The 12,218-nt window shown below is 49.0% G+C and overlaps 1 non-coding gene across 1 annotated transcript; it reads left to right on the top strand.

The window, feature by feature from the left end:
• The first annotated feature begins 10,805 nt into the window (after positions 1-10,805).
• On the top strand, positions 10,806-10,900 carry trnai-uau (transfer RNA isoleucine (anticodon UAU)). Its single transcript has 2 exons — positions 10,806-10,843; positions 10,865-10,900. It is a non-coding gene; the product is annotated as a tRNA-Ile (tRNA).
• The last annotated feature ends 1,318 nt before the right edge of the window (positions 10,901-12,218 follow it).

Below are 12,218 nucleotides of genomic sequence, written 5' to 3' on the forward strand. Positions count from 1 at the left end.
ATCTTTCTCGCTGTGTCTTTATTTTAAATTCACATTCGTGCATCTGCTCAATTCTTTCTCTGTCCTGCTCTTTGTCTTTCTTTGTCTATTTTGTCGCTCTCTCTCTCCCTCCACACACTGTCTGTACTCTCTGTATGAACTCTATCACTCTCACTTTGTCTTTTTCTCAGTCTCTCCGTTTTGTCTTTCCCTCTTTCACTGTCTCAACCCTGTCACCCTCGCTGATCTCTCTGTCTCACTCTGTCTCTCTCTGAATCTGTCAAATGCTGTCTCGCTTTGTGCCCGTGCATGTCACTGTCTCTTTCTCTCTCACTGTCTCTCTGTCTGTGTCTCACTATTTTTCTCTTTCTGTCTCTCTCCGCCTCCCTCTCTCTCCGCCTCCCTCTCTCTCCACCACTCCTTGTCTTTCTCACTCTCATTGAATCCCCTCTGCCCACTCCCTGCTCTGTCTCTTTCTCTTTATCCATCCACCTCTATCTCTATCGCTATTTCTCTGTCTGTCTCTTTCTCTCACTCTCTTTTTCTGTTGATCATTACAGGTTTGTTTCCTCAACCTGCACAGCCTCTCTGTTTCTCTCTGCCTCTCTCCCCTTCTCTCTAAAGAATCTGTCTCTTTCTCTCTTTGTCTCGCTCTCTGCCCCACTCTCTGTCTGTGTGTGTGTGTCGCTCCTTCTGTCTCTTTGTGTCGTTGTCTGTCTCTCTGTTGATCTGTCTCCGTCTGTGTTTCTGTCTCTGTTTGACTCTCTCTCACTCTCTGCCCCTCTGTCTCTCACTCTCTGCCCCTGTCTCTCTCTCTCTCTCTCTGTCATCTGTGTGTGTCTCTCTCTCTGCCCTTTGTGTGTGTCTCTCTCTCTGCCCTCTGTGTGTGTGTCTCTCTCTCTGCCGTCTGTGTGTGTGTGTCTCTCTCTCTGCCCTCTGTGTGTGTGTGTCTCTCTCTCTGCCCTCTGTGTGTGTGTCTCTCTCTCTCTGCCCTCTGTGTTTTTCTCTCTTTCTGCCCTGTGTGTGTGTCTCTCTCTCTCGGCCCTTTGTGTGTTTGTCTCTCTCTCTCTGCACTCTTGGTGTGTATCTCTCTATCTCTGCCCTCTCTCTCTCTCTCTGCCCTCTTTGTGTCTCTCTCTGCCCCTGTGTGTGTGTCTCTCTCTCTGCCCCTGTGTGTGTGTGTCTCTCTCTGCCCCTGTGTGTGTGTGTCTCTCTCTGCCCCTGTGTGTGTATGTCTCTCTGCCCCTGTGTGTGTGTCTCTCTCTCTACCCCTGGGTGTGTGTCTCTGCCCCTGTGTGTGTGTCTCTCTCTGCCCCTGTGTGTGTGTGTCTCTCTGCCCTGTGTGTGTGCCTCTCTCTCTGCCCCTGTGTGTGTGTCTCTCTCTGCCCCTGTGTGCGTGTCTCTCTCTGCCCTGTGTGTGTGTCTCTCTATCTGTCCTGTGTGTGTGTCTCTCTCTGCCCCTGTGTGTGTGTCTCTCTCTGCCCCTGTGTGTGTCTCTCTCTCTGCCCCTGTGTGTGTCTCCTTCTCTGCTCCTGTGTGTGTCTCTCTCTCTGCCCCTGTGTGTGTCTGTCTCTGCCCCTGTGTGTGTGTGTGTGTCTCTGCCCCTGTGTGTGTGTCTCTCTCTGCCCCTGTGTGTGTGTCTCTCTCTGCCCCTGTGTGTGTGTCTCTCTCTGCCCCTGTGTGTGACTCTCTCTCTGCCCCTGTGTGTGTGTCTCCCTGTGCCCCTGTGTGTGTGTCTCTCTCTGCCCATGTGTGTGTGTCTCTCTCTGCCCATGTGTGTGTGTCTCTCTCTGCCCCTGTGTGTGTGTCTCTCTCTGCCCCTGTGTGTGTGTCTCACTCTGCCCCTGTGTGTGTGTCTCTCTCTGCCCCTGTGTGTGTGTCTCCCTGTGCCCCTGTGTGTGTGTCTCTCTCTGCCCCTGTGTGTGTGTCTCTCTCTGCCCCTGTGTGCGTGTCTCTCTCTGCCCCTGTGTGTGTGTCTCTCTCTGCCCCTGTGTGTGTGCCTCTCTCTGCCACTGTGTGTGTGTCTCTCTCTGCCCCTGTGTGTGTGTCTCTCTCTGCCCCTGTGTGTGTGTCTCTATCTGCCCCTGTGTGTGTGTCTCTCTCTCACCCTGTGTGTGTGTCTCTCTCTGCCCCTGTGTGTGTGTCTCTCTCTGCCCCTGTGTGTGTGTCTCTCTCTGCCCCTGTGTGCGTGTCTCTCTCTGCCCCTGTGTGTGTGTCTCTCTCTGCGCCTGTGTGTGTGTGTCTCTCTCTGCCCCTCTCTCTGCCTGCCCCTCTCTCTGCCCCTGACTCTATCTCTGCCCCTGTCTCTCTCTCTATCTCTGCCTCTCTCTCTCTCTCTCTTCCCCTTTCTCTCTCTCTCTCTGTGCCCCTTTCTCTCTCTCTCTCTGCCCATTTCTCTCTCTCTCTCTGCCCCTTTCTCTCTCTCTCTCCCCCTTTCTCTCTCTCTCTCTGCCCCTTTCTCTCTCTCTCTCTCTGCCCCTTTATCTCTCTCTCTCTCTGCCCCTTTCTCTCTCTCTCTCTGTCCTTCTTGCTCTGTCTCTTCCTCTCTAGGTGTCCTGAGTCTCTCTCTCTCTCCATCTCTATCTCTCTCTGTCTCTTTCTCTCCAGCTGTCCTTTGTCTCTCTCTCGCTCTGCCTCCATCTCTCTCCCCCTCTATCTGTCTCTCTCTCCCCCTCTATCTGTCTCTCGCACCCCCCTCTATCTGTCTCTCTCACCGCTCTCCATCTGTCTCTCTCACCCCCCTCTATCTGTCTCTCCCACCCCCCTCTATCTGTCTCTCTGAACCCCACAATATCTGTCTCTCTCCCCCCCACAATATCTGTCTCCTTCCCCCCACAATATCTGTCTCCCTCACCCCCACAATATCTGTCTCCCTCCCCCCCCCCACAATATCTGTCTTCTTCCCCCCGATAATATCTGTCTACTTCCCCCTCGATGTGTCTCTCTTCCCCCCCCCCCCCCTCGATGTGTCTCTCTTTCCCCCCTCGATGGGTCTCTCTTCCCCCCCTCGATGTGTCTCTCTACCCCCCCCCCCCCCTCGATGTGTCTCTCTACCCCCCTCGATGTGTCTCTCTACCCCCCCTCGATGTGTCTCTCTACCCCCCCTCGATGTGTCTCTCTAACCCCCCCCTCGATGTGTCTCTCTGCCCCCCCTCGATGTGTCTCTCTGCCCCCCCTCGATGTGTCTCTCTACCCCCCCCCCTCGATGTGTCTCTCTAACCCCCCCGCAATGTGTCTCTCTACCCCCCCTCTCGATTTGTCTCTCTACCCCCCCCCCTCGATGTGTCTCTCTACCCCCCTCGATGTGTCTCTCTAACCCCCTCGATGTGTCTCTCTTCCCACCCCCACCCCCATGTTGTGTCTCTTTTCCCACCCCTCTGTCTGTCTCTCTCACTTACCACCACCACCCCCCGCCCCCCTCTGTCTGTCTCTCTCCCTTTACCACTCCATTCAGTAATGCCTCCTGCTGGAAAGTGCGGCAGGTGCTGACACCGAGTGTCTCTTGTGATGCAGGAGATACAGCCTTTGGCGCGCCGTGTCAGTGAGGCAGCCTGGGTCTGTGAGGCCCGTCCCTCAGCGACAGTCGGTACCTGTAGGTGGTTGGAGGAGGAAGAAAGAAAACATCAATATAAAGTGAATAGTTAATGTTACTGTAAAATGTCGAGAGCCAAACATGGCTGCATTTAATCAACAGTCCTCTGGGAGGAGCGGGAATATTTTAGGCAACGGTGCCATCTTCTGGTAGCACGCAGTATTGCACCTTAGTGTACGCTGAATCTTCCAGCACAGGAGGAGGCCATTCAGCCCATCGTGCCTGTGTCTGCTCTTTGAAAGTGGTATCCAATTGGTCCCACTCTCTTGTTCTTTCCCCATAACCGTGCAATTTTCTCCCCGACAAGTAATTATCCAATTCCCTTTTAAAATCACCATTGAAACTGCTTCCTCCAGATGTGCATTCCAGATCATAACAGCTCTCTGCATAAATGAAGTTCCTCATCATCCCCCATCTCTGGTTTTTTGGCCAATAATCTTAAATCTGTGTCATCTGGTTACCGACCTACCTGCCAGTCGAAGCAATTTCTCCTTCTGAACTCTATCGAAACCCCTTTTAAATTTGAAGACTTCTAATAAATCTCCCCATAACCTTTTCTGCTCTAAGGAGACAAATCTCAGCTTTTCTGGTCTCTCCACGTCACTGAAGGCCACTATCCCTGGCTCTGTTCTCGTTAATTTCCCCTTAACCTTTTCTGCTCTAAGAGGGGCCTTGGTTTAACATCTCAATCGAACGACGGCACCTCCGATGTTGGAGCAGTCCCTCGGTACTGGCAATGGGAGCGTCAGCCTGGATCATGGTCATAAGTCTCTGCAGTGGTGAATGAACCCTTGACCTATTCTGGGTGGGTGACTTCAATGTCCATCAACAAGAGTGGCTCGGTAGCACCACTACTGACCGAGCTGTCCGAGTCCTGAAGGACACACCTGCCAGATTGGGCCTGCGACAGGTGGTGAGCGAACCAACACGAATGAAAAACCTACTTGACCTCGTCCTCACCAATCTACCTGTCGCAGATGCATCTGTCCATCACAGTATTGGTAGGAGTGAGCACCGCACAGCCCTTGTGGAGACAAAGTCCCGACTTCACACGGAGGACACCATCCAACGTGTTGTGTGGCACTACCACCGTAGGAAATGGGATAGATTCCGAACAAATCTAGCTGCTCAAAACTGGGCATCCATGAGGAAGTGTGGACCATCAGCAGCAGCAGAATTGTATTCCAGCACAATCTGTAATCTCATTGCCCGGCATAGACCTCACTCTACCATAAACCAACAAGCCAGGGGATTAACACTGGTTCAATGAGGAGTGCAGAAGAGCAAGCAAGGAGCAGCACCAGTCGTACCTAAAAACGAGGTACCAACCTGATCTGATCAGACGACCCTGCAGAATCCCAGTCTCTCGGTCCTCCAGAAGCATTTAACGAAGTCTGGAATCAGTGAACATGTCTTTTGGTTTTAATCTGTGAATTAGGGAGTGTGACTGCTGCTCCCAGGATTTGGGAGTTGAAGGCACCTGCATTCAGGTTTCCTTCGTCCTTGGGTTCGAATCCCAGTCATTTACAAAGACAGTGCATTCGGCTGGAGGTGATTTTTTGGCTTAGTTTTTTTTTATACGTTCATGAGATGTGGGCGTCGCTGGCGAGGCCGGCATTTATTGCACATCCCTAAATGCCCTTGAGAAGGTGGTGGTGAGCCGCCTTCTTGAACCGCTGCAGTCCGTGTGGTGATGGTTCTCCCACAGTGCTGTTAGGAAGGGAGTTCTAGGATTTTGACCCAGTTACGATGAAGGAACGGCGATATATTTCCAAGTCGGGTTGGTGTGTGACTTGGAGGGGAACGTGCAGGTGGTGCTGTTCCCATGTACCTGCTGCCCTTGTCCTTCTAGGTGGTAGAGCTCTCGGGTTTGGGAGGTGCTGTCGCAGAAGTCTTGGCGAGTTGCTGCAGTGCATCCTGTGGATGGTCCACACTGCAGTCACATTGCGCCGGTGGTGAAGGGAGTGAATGTTTAGGGTGGTGGATGGATTGCCAATCAAGCGGGCTGCTTTGTCCTGGATGGTGTCGAGCTTCTTGAGTGTTGATGGAGCTGCACTCATCCAGGCAATAGGAGAGTATTCCATCACACTCCTGACTTGTGCCTTGTAGATGTTGGAAAGGCTTTGGGGAGTCAGCAGTTGAGTCAATCGCCGAGAATACCCAGCCTTTAACCTGATCTTGTAGCCACAGTGTGTGTGTATATATATATATATATATATATATATATATATATATTATAGCTGGTCCAGTTATTTTTCTTGTGAATGGTGACCCCCAGGATGTTGATGGTGGGGGATTCGTCGATGGTAATGCCGTTGAATGTCAAGCGGAGTTTGTTAGACTCTCTCTTGTTGGAGATGGCCATTGCCTGGCACTTGTCTGGCGCGAATGTTACTTGCCACTTAGGAGCCCAAGCCTGGACGTTGCATAACCATCGCCGAATCCCCCACCATCAACATGCTGGGGGTCACAATTGACCTGAAACTTAACTAGACCAGCCACATAAATACTGTGGCTGCAAGAGCAGGTCAGAGGCTGGGTATTCTGTGGCGAGTGCCTCACCTTCTGATTCCCCAATGTCTTTCCACCATCTGCAAGGCACAACTCAGGAGTGTGATGGAATACTCTCCACTTGCCTGGATGAGTGCAGCACCAACAATCAAGAAGCTCGACACCATCCAGCACAATGCAGCTCGCTTGATTGGCACCCCATCCACCACCCTAATCATTCACTCCCTTCACCACCGGCGTACCGTTGCTGCAGTGTGGACCATCCACAGGTTGCACTGCAGCAACTCGCCAAGGCTTCTTAGAAAGCACCACTCAAACCCGCGACCTCCACCACGTGGAAGGACAAGGGCAGTAGGCAGAGGGGAACGACACCACCTGCACGTTCCCATGCCGGGCTTCCAGAACAGCCCTTTCAAGTAAACCTGAGAAGTCCATCAGGGGAAAACACAGAGGGGTAAGAGACAGAGGCAGAGATGGAGAGACATATGCAAAGTAAAAAAGAGTAAAACTCACCAAGTTCTGTGACTGAGCAGAATTGAAGGTGCGGCTTAAAGGAAATTCCATCTCATGTGGTGAAATCTTCCAGCTGAACATTGGGCTGGAGGATCTCTGAAGCTCTAAGAGAAGTAAGCGCTGCCTGGTACCGACAGACCTTATTTATTTGAGCATGTAACAGAATATTCCATTCCATGCGACACTGGCACAAGTACTGGAACAGGAAGGAACTGTACCATTGGAATGGACTGCTCCTGAACCGAGCTCGGTCCTGGGTCCTAGCGGAAAGCTAGGTCACAAGGACTTTAAACTAGTAAATGGTGGGGGGGAGGGCTCAGGTTGAAAAGGTAGTATGAATAACGATTCTAAAACAAACGAAAGGGAAGAGAATGAAGTAGTGCTCAGAAATTACAGTTTAGGCACGACAGGTAATGGGAAATCTAAAAGATATAAAGTAATTAAATTAGGAGAGAGAAATAAGAAATTTGTGGGAAAAACAACATTAGAGCAGAAGGACAGGGTAGGGTTTGTGACCCAAATAAAGCGTTCTTTTTACAAACACACGGAGTATCAGGAAGAAATTGAATGAACTGCATACGCAAACTCGAGGGTACGGGATGGTAACCATTACTGAGACGTGTCTGCAAGACGATCAGAACTGGGAACTGAATAAATCAGGTTATAAGGTGTACAGGAAGAATAGGGAAACTGGAAGAGGGGGGGGGTAGCCTTAGTGATTAATGATGAAATGCTTCGATGATAAGAGAGGATATAACGAGAGGTAAGCAGGCAGTGGAGACTTTATGGGTAGAATTAATGTATCAAAAAGGTCATAAGGCTGTAGTTGGAGTTGTGTATAGGTCCCCTGATAGCAGCTGTGAAGTGGCAGAACGTATAAATTCACGGACAGGGCATACTGCAAAGGAAACATTCTTGCTGGTCACCTTCTGAACGCAGGGCTTTGCCTATTTGGTAGATACTGCACAGTGAACTAGTTACAGTCATAAAATAATATTATGCAACACCTTTATAAATTACTGAGCTACGCCTCGGATGGAGTATTGTGTCCAATTCTTGGGCGCCACATATTAGGAAGGCCATTAGGAAGGTTTTGTAGAGGGTGCAGAGGACATTTACTGGTATAGTTCCAGGGATGAGGTAGTTCAGTTACATGGGGAGACTGGAAATGTTCTCCTTCGAGCAGAAACGGTTAAGGGGAAATTAACGAGAATAGAGCCATGGATAAGGGACGTAGGTTACGTGGAGAGACCAGAGAAGCTGAGATTGTTCTCCTTCGAGCAGAGAAGGTTAAGGGGAGATTTATTACAGGTCTTCAGACTTACAAGAGGTTTTGGCAGAGTTAAGAAAGAGAAATTTTTCGACTGGCTTGAAGGTCGCTAACCATAGGACACAGATTTAACATAAGAACATAAGAAATAGGAGCAGGAGTAGGCCAATCGGCCCTTCGAGCCTGCTCCGCCATTTAATAAGATCATGGCTGATCTGATCCTAACCTCAAATCTAAATTCATGTCCAACTTAAGATAATTAAACAAAGAACCAGAGAGGGGAGATGAGGAGAAATTCCGTTTACACAGCGAGCTGTTATGATCTGGAATGCACTGCACGAAAGGGTGGTTGAAGCAGATTCAATTGTGACTTTAAAAAAGGGAATTTGATAAATACTGGAAGGGCAAAAAACTTGCAGGACTATTGTGAAAGAGCAGGGGAGTGGGACTAATTCTATAGCCGAGAAAGAGCCGACACCGCTATGATGGGCCGAATGGCCTCCTCCTGTGCTGTTGGGTTCAACGAACTCAGAGTTGTAAAACTCTCTGCAACTGGAAGATGGCATATTTACCGAAAATATTCCCGCTCAACCCAGAGGACTGTTCGAATCATAGATTCAGAGTATCGTTACAGCACGAAAGGAGGCCATTCGGCCCGTCGATTCCGTGCCGGCACTCTGAAAGAGCATTCCAGATAGTCCCACACCCCGCCCTATCCACGTTGCCCTGATTTTTTTTTCCCTTCAAGTCCTTATCCAATTCTCTTTTGAATGCCATGATTGAATCTGCCTCAACCTCTCTCTTAGGAGGGTGATCATCCCTGATCACAACAACTCGATGTGTAAAAATGTCAGAAAGGGGAGAGAGAGGGAGATCGAGGGTGAGGAAGAGACAGAAAGAGAAAAACAAACACACGTACGCACACACAAGTCAGACAGAGAGACACAGAGGTGGAGAGAGACAGAGACATAATCTCACAGTGGGACAAAGACATAAAAGGAGACATAGACAGAGACGGGGGAGATGAGAGAGAGAGAGACAGCGAGAGAGATAGAAAGGGAGGCAGTGAGAGTCAGATAGAGGAAGGGAGAGAGATACGGAGAGAGACAGAGAGAGAGGAAATAAATCTGTAATGATTAACAGAAACAAAAAGCGAGAGTGAGAGAAAGGCAGATAGAAAGACAGCGAGCGAGAAACAGAGAGAGATCGAGAGAGAGAAAGATAGCGAGAGATAAGAGACAGAACAGGGAGGCGGCAGAGAGGGAATCAGTGAGAGAAAGACAGACACGAAGGAGAGAAACAGAGAGGGAGAGGGGGACAGGTAGAGAGGTAGATGGAGAGAGAGAGATACAGAGAAAGAGAGAGTCAGGGCGAAAGGGAGAGGGCAGAGAGAGACACACAAAGAGAGATAGAGAGAGTGTGAGAGAGAAAGGCAGAGTGAAACAGAGAGATAGACTGTGAAGTGTGAGGAAACAACTCTGTAATGATCAACACAAGCAAAAGATAGGGGGAGAGAGAGACACGGAGAGAGTGAGAGAGAGCGGAGAGGGGGCAGAGGGGAGCCAGAGAGAGATACAGTGCGCGAATGAAAGAGAGAGTAGAAATAGAGAGGATAAAGACGGAGCGGGAGAGTGTGGTCGCAGAAAGAGACAAAGTAGACATACAAAGACCGAAAGGCAGAAAGAGAGGGACAGAGAAATGGTTGAGGCGGAGGCAAGATTGAGAAAGTAAAATGAAAACAGAGAGAGAAAGACAGGGAGAGCGAGAAATAGTGAGAGAGGGGAGAGAAAGGAAAAGACAAAGAAAAGAGGGGAAAAAGAGACAGGATGGAGGGACAGAGGGACCATGACAGATAAAGACTGAGATAAGAGGGGGAGACACAGACGAAGAAAAAAAGAGCCGGAGACAGGAGGCTGATAGAGAGATAGAGATAAAAAAGAGACAGTAAAACAAAGATAGAGGGATGAGAAAGGAAGGGAGAGAGACGGGGCAGAGAGAGAGAGGAACAAAGAACGTGAAACAGGGTGAGAGAGAAAAAAAGACAAAGAAAGTCAGACAGGGAGATAGAAATGAGAGGGAGAGAGACAGGGGGAAAAGCAATACACAAACCCAGCTGATGAATTCGGAGTAATGTCTCCACATTTATGTCTCTTCGCTCTCACATTGAAAAATTAGCAATTTTATTATACTTATGGTTCAGTGTATAACCTGCAGATGACAATGTAGCTTCAGAGCAATAAATTCTGCAAACTTTTACCTGACAATACAAGTCGTTCATTCAAAACGAGAGCCTAATATTGGTGACTTGAAGTCGTTAGTGCTCAACTTGACATTGTTGAACATCGGAATAGAAAACGAGATTGGATGGTCAGAAGTGGCCTGAAAGGCTGGCTGGTCGGCTCGGGATGGCTGCGAATTTTGGTCTGGTTACATGGGCTTGTGCGTGGTGGCTCGGGTTATAATTTTCGTTTCGGGCGGTTCAACTGATTATATATGCGAGAGGTGAAGGGTTCAAATCCCAATCAAGTCCGGCAGTATCCCCACTTACAGTGAACATTCTCTCATTTGATTTCCACATTATTTCAGCGATACAGACGGCAGGATTGAATTGATTCCAGAGCATGTTTCAGCTCAAGAGGACAGAATGCCCAGGTTTTGCGGACGCAAGACACGTGGAGAAAAGAAAATGTCTCAAGATATTGTGCAGATTGAAGCTGAATATGAATCTATCCCAATTCACGCGATGTCATGAATGCAGAATGAAAATGCTCCGGTAATCAAACCCCAGCTTCCTGTGTGGCAGGCAAGTCTTCGACCACTAAAACACCAATGGTCGAGCAGCAGTTGGCTGCGTGTGTCCACTTGGAAACCTGTCTGAAAGAACATACTCTTTCACAGGCCGGAAATGAGAGGGTTTGATTGGAGCTTTGTTTCCACTTAGCTCCAGTGGCGCAATCGGTTAGCGCGCGGTACTTATATAACAGTAACCAGCTCGAGAAATGCCGAGGTTGTGAGTTCGAACCTCACCTGGAGCAATTTAACCTTTTGCTTCTGAACATTTCCACCGGATTTCAGCGGACAGCTGGTCTGTTCCAGAAAGGATCTCATTCTTTGTGTTCTCATGTGGGCACTTCGGGTCCTCTGGCCGGCCGCATTGCAATAGTAGGTGTCAGTTTAGTTGTTAATTGGCGGGAGAGGGGGCGATTGGCGACAGCATGAAATGGGAAAGGAGGCGGCACGAAATCTTGAAATCTAAAGAACCGAACACACAATTCTTCTTTTCATGAAACAGACATTCTTCTGTTTGGAATGCCGTGTAGGAAAATTCGGAAGGTAAATGTGTTTCCCGGAGTCACTGAGTAACGTGGAATTATTCCGCTTTCAGTTGTTGGTCCGCTGACAGGTCGAGAGACCTTTTCCAGATCCCGTGTGGGACAAGTTTAGCTTTTGAGCCACTGGGTAAAGTGTTTTTTTAATTGGTGCGAACGAATGACAGGACATTTGGCACAAACAAGAAGAATTGTAAACTCACGAGTTTCCTCTCCATATTTCTTACAACACAAACAAGGATTCCCCTCTAAACGTTACTGAAAATTTTATAAAATGGACCCTCACCCGAGTTCGACGCCCACAAGGGATAATTCCGAGAACGACCATGAATCTGTAGGATGGAAACTCACACCACCACGAGCCTGGATAGCTCAGTCGTTCGATCATTCGACTTTTAAGCAAATAAGTGAACTGAAGGTCCAGGACCCAAGTCCCTGTTTAGGTGGTTAATTTTAGAACAGCTGTCCAGTTCTGCTTTTCCAGCGGAGCAACAACTGCGGGAGAGACGATGCCTGCGCTGTGTTGTCAATATGTTGAACTTTGGTGAACATTCTCAGAAAAGGGCTTTGATCTTCTCTGATCACCATTTTTACCAGAAACATTTGGACAGTAGATGATCAGTTAGAAAGACCACTGATTGCCTGTTCACACCACCCGTCCCTTGTTTGTACAGAGGTCGCTTAGTATCTAAACTGCTTCAAAGTGAGTCTCTTCCATAGTTACCTGGAAATGTTCGGATTGGTGCAGTTATCTGCAGCTTTTTAATTGGATGGTTAACACTGAGTTTAGTTGGGCTGATCTGATTTCTTTATTCGAATAAATTAGATACTTTTTATCCCCCACCCTCTCCTTGCAGACACTTCCAGCATCATCTCCGTGGGCGGTCGAATGCAGAGACATTCAGCGTTACAAATCAATCCGTGCTGCCTCTTACCGAAACTCGGGAACAATGTGAACCATTTCAGCCTCTCAGATGCCGATGTCGCCAATTTCTTCATATGCAGCCAGAACCGCTGGTGATTT

The sequence above is a fragment of the Heptranchias perlo genome, unplaced genomic scaffold (assembly GCF_035084215.1).
Source record: "Heptranchias perlo isolate sHepPer1 unplaced genomic scaffold, sHepPer1.hap1 HAP1_SCAFFOLD_54, whole genome shotgun sequence".
In the NCBI taxonomy this organism is placed as follows: domain Eukaryota; kingdom Metazoa; phylum Chordata; class Chondrichthyes; order Hexanchiformes; family Hexanchidae; genus Heptranchias; species Heptranchias perlo.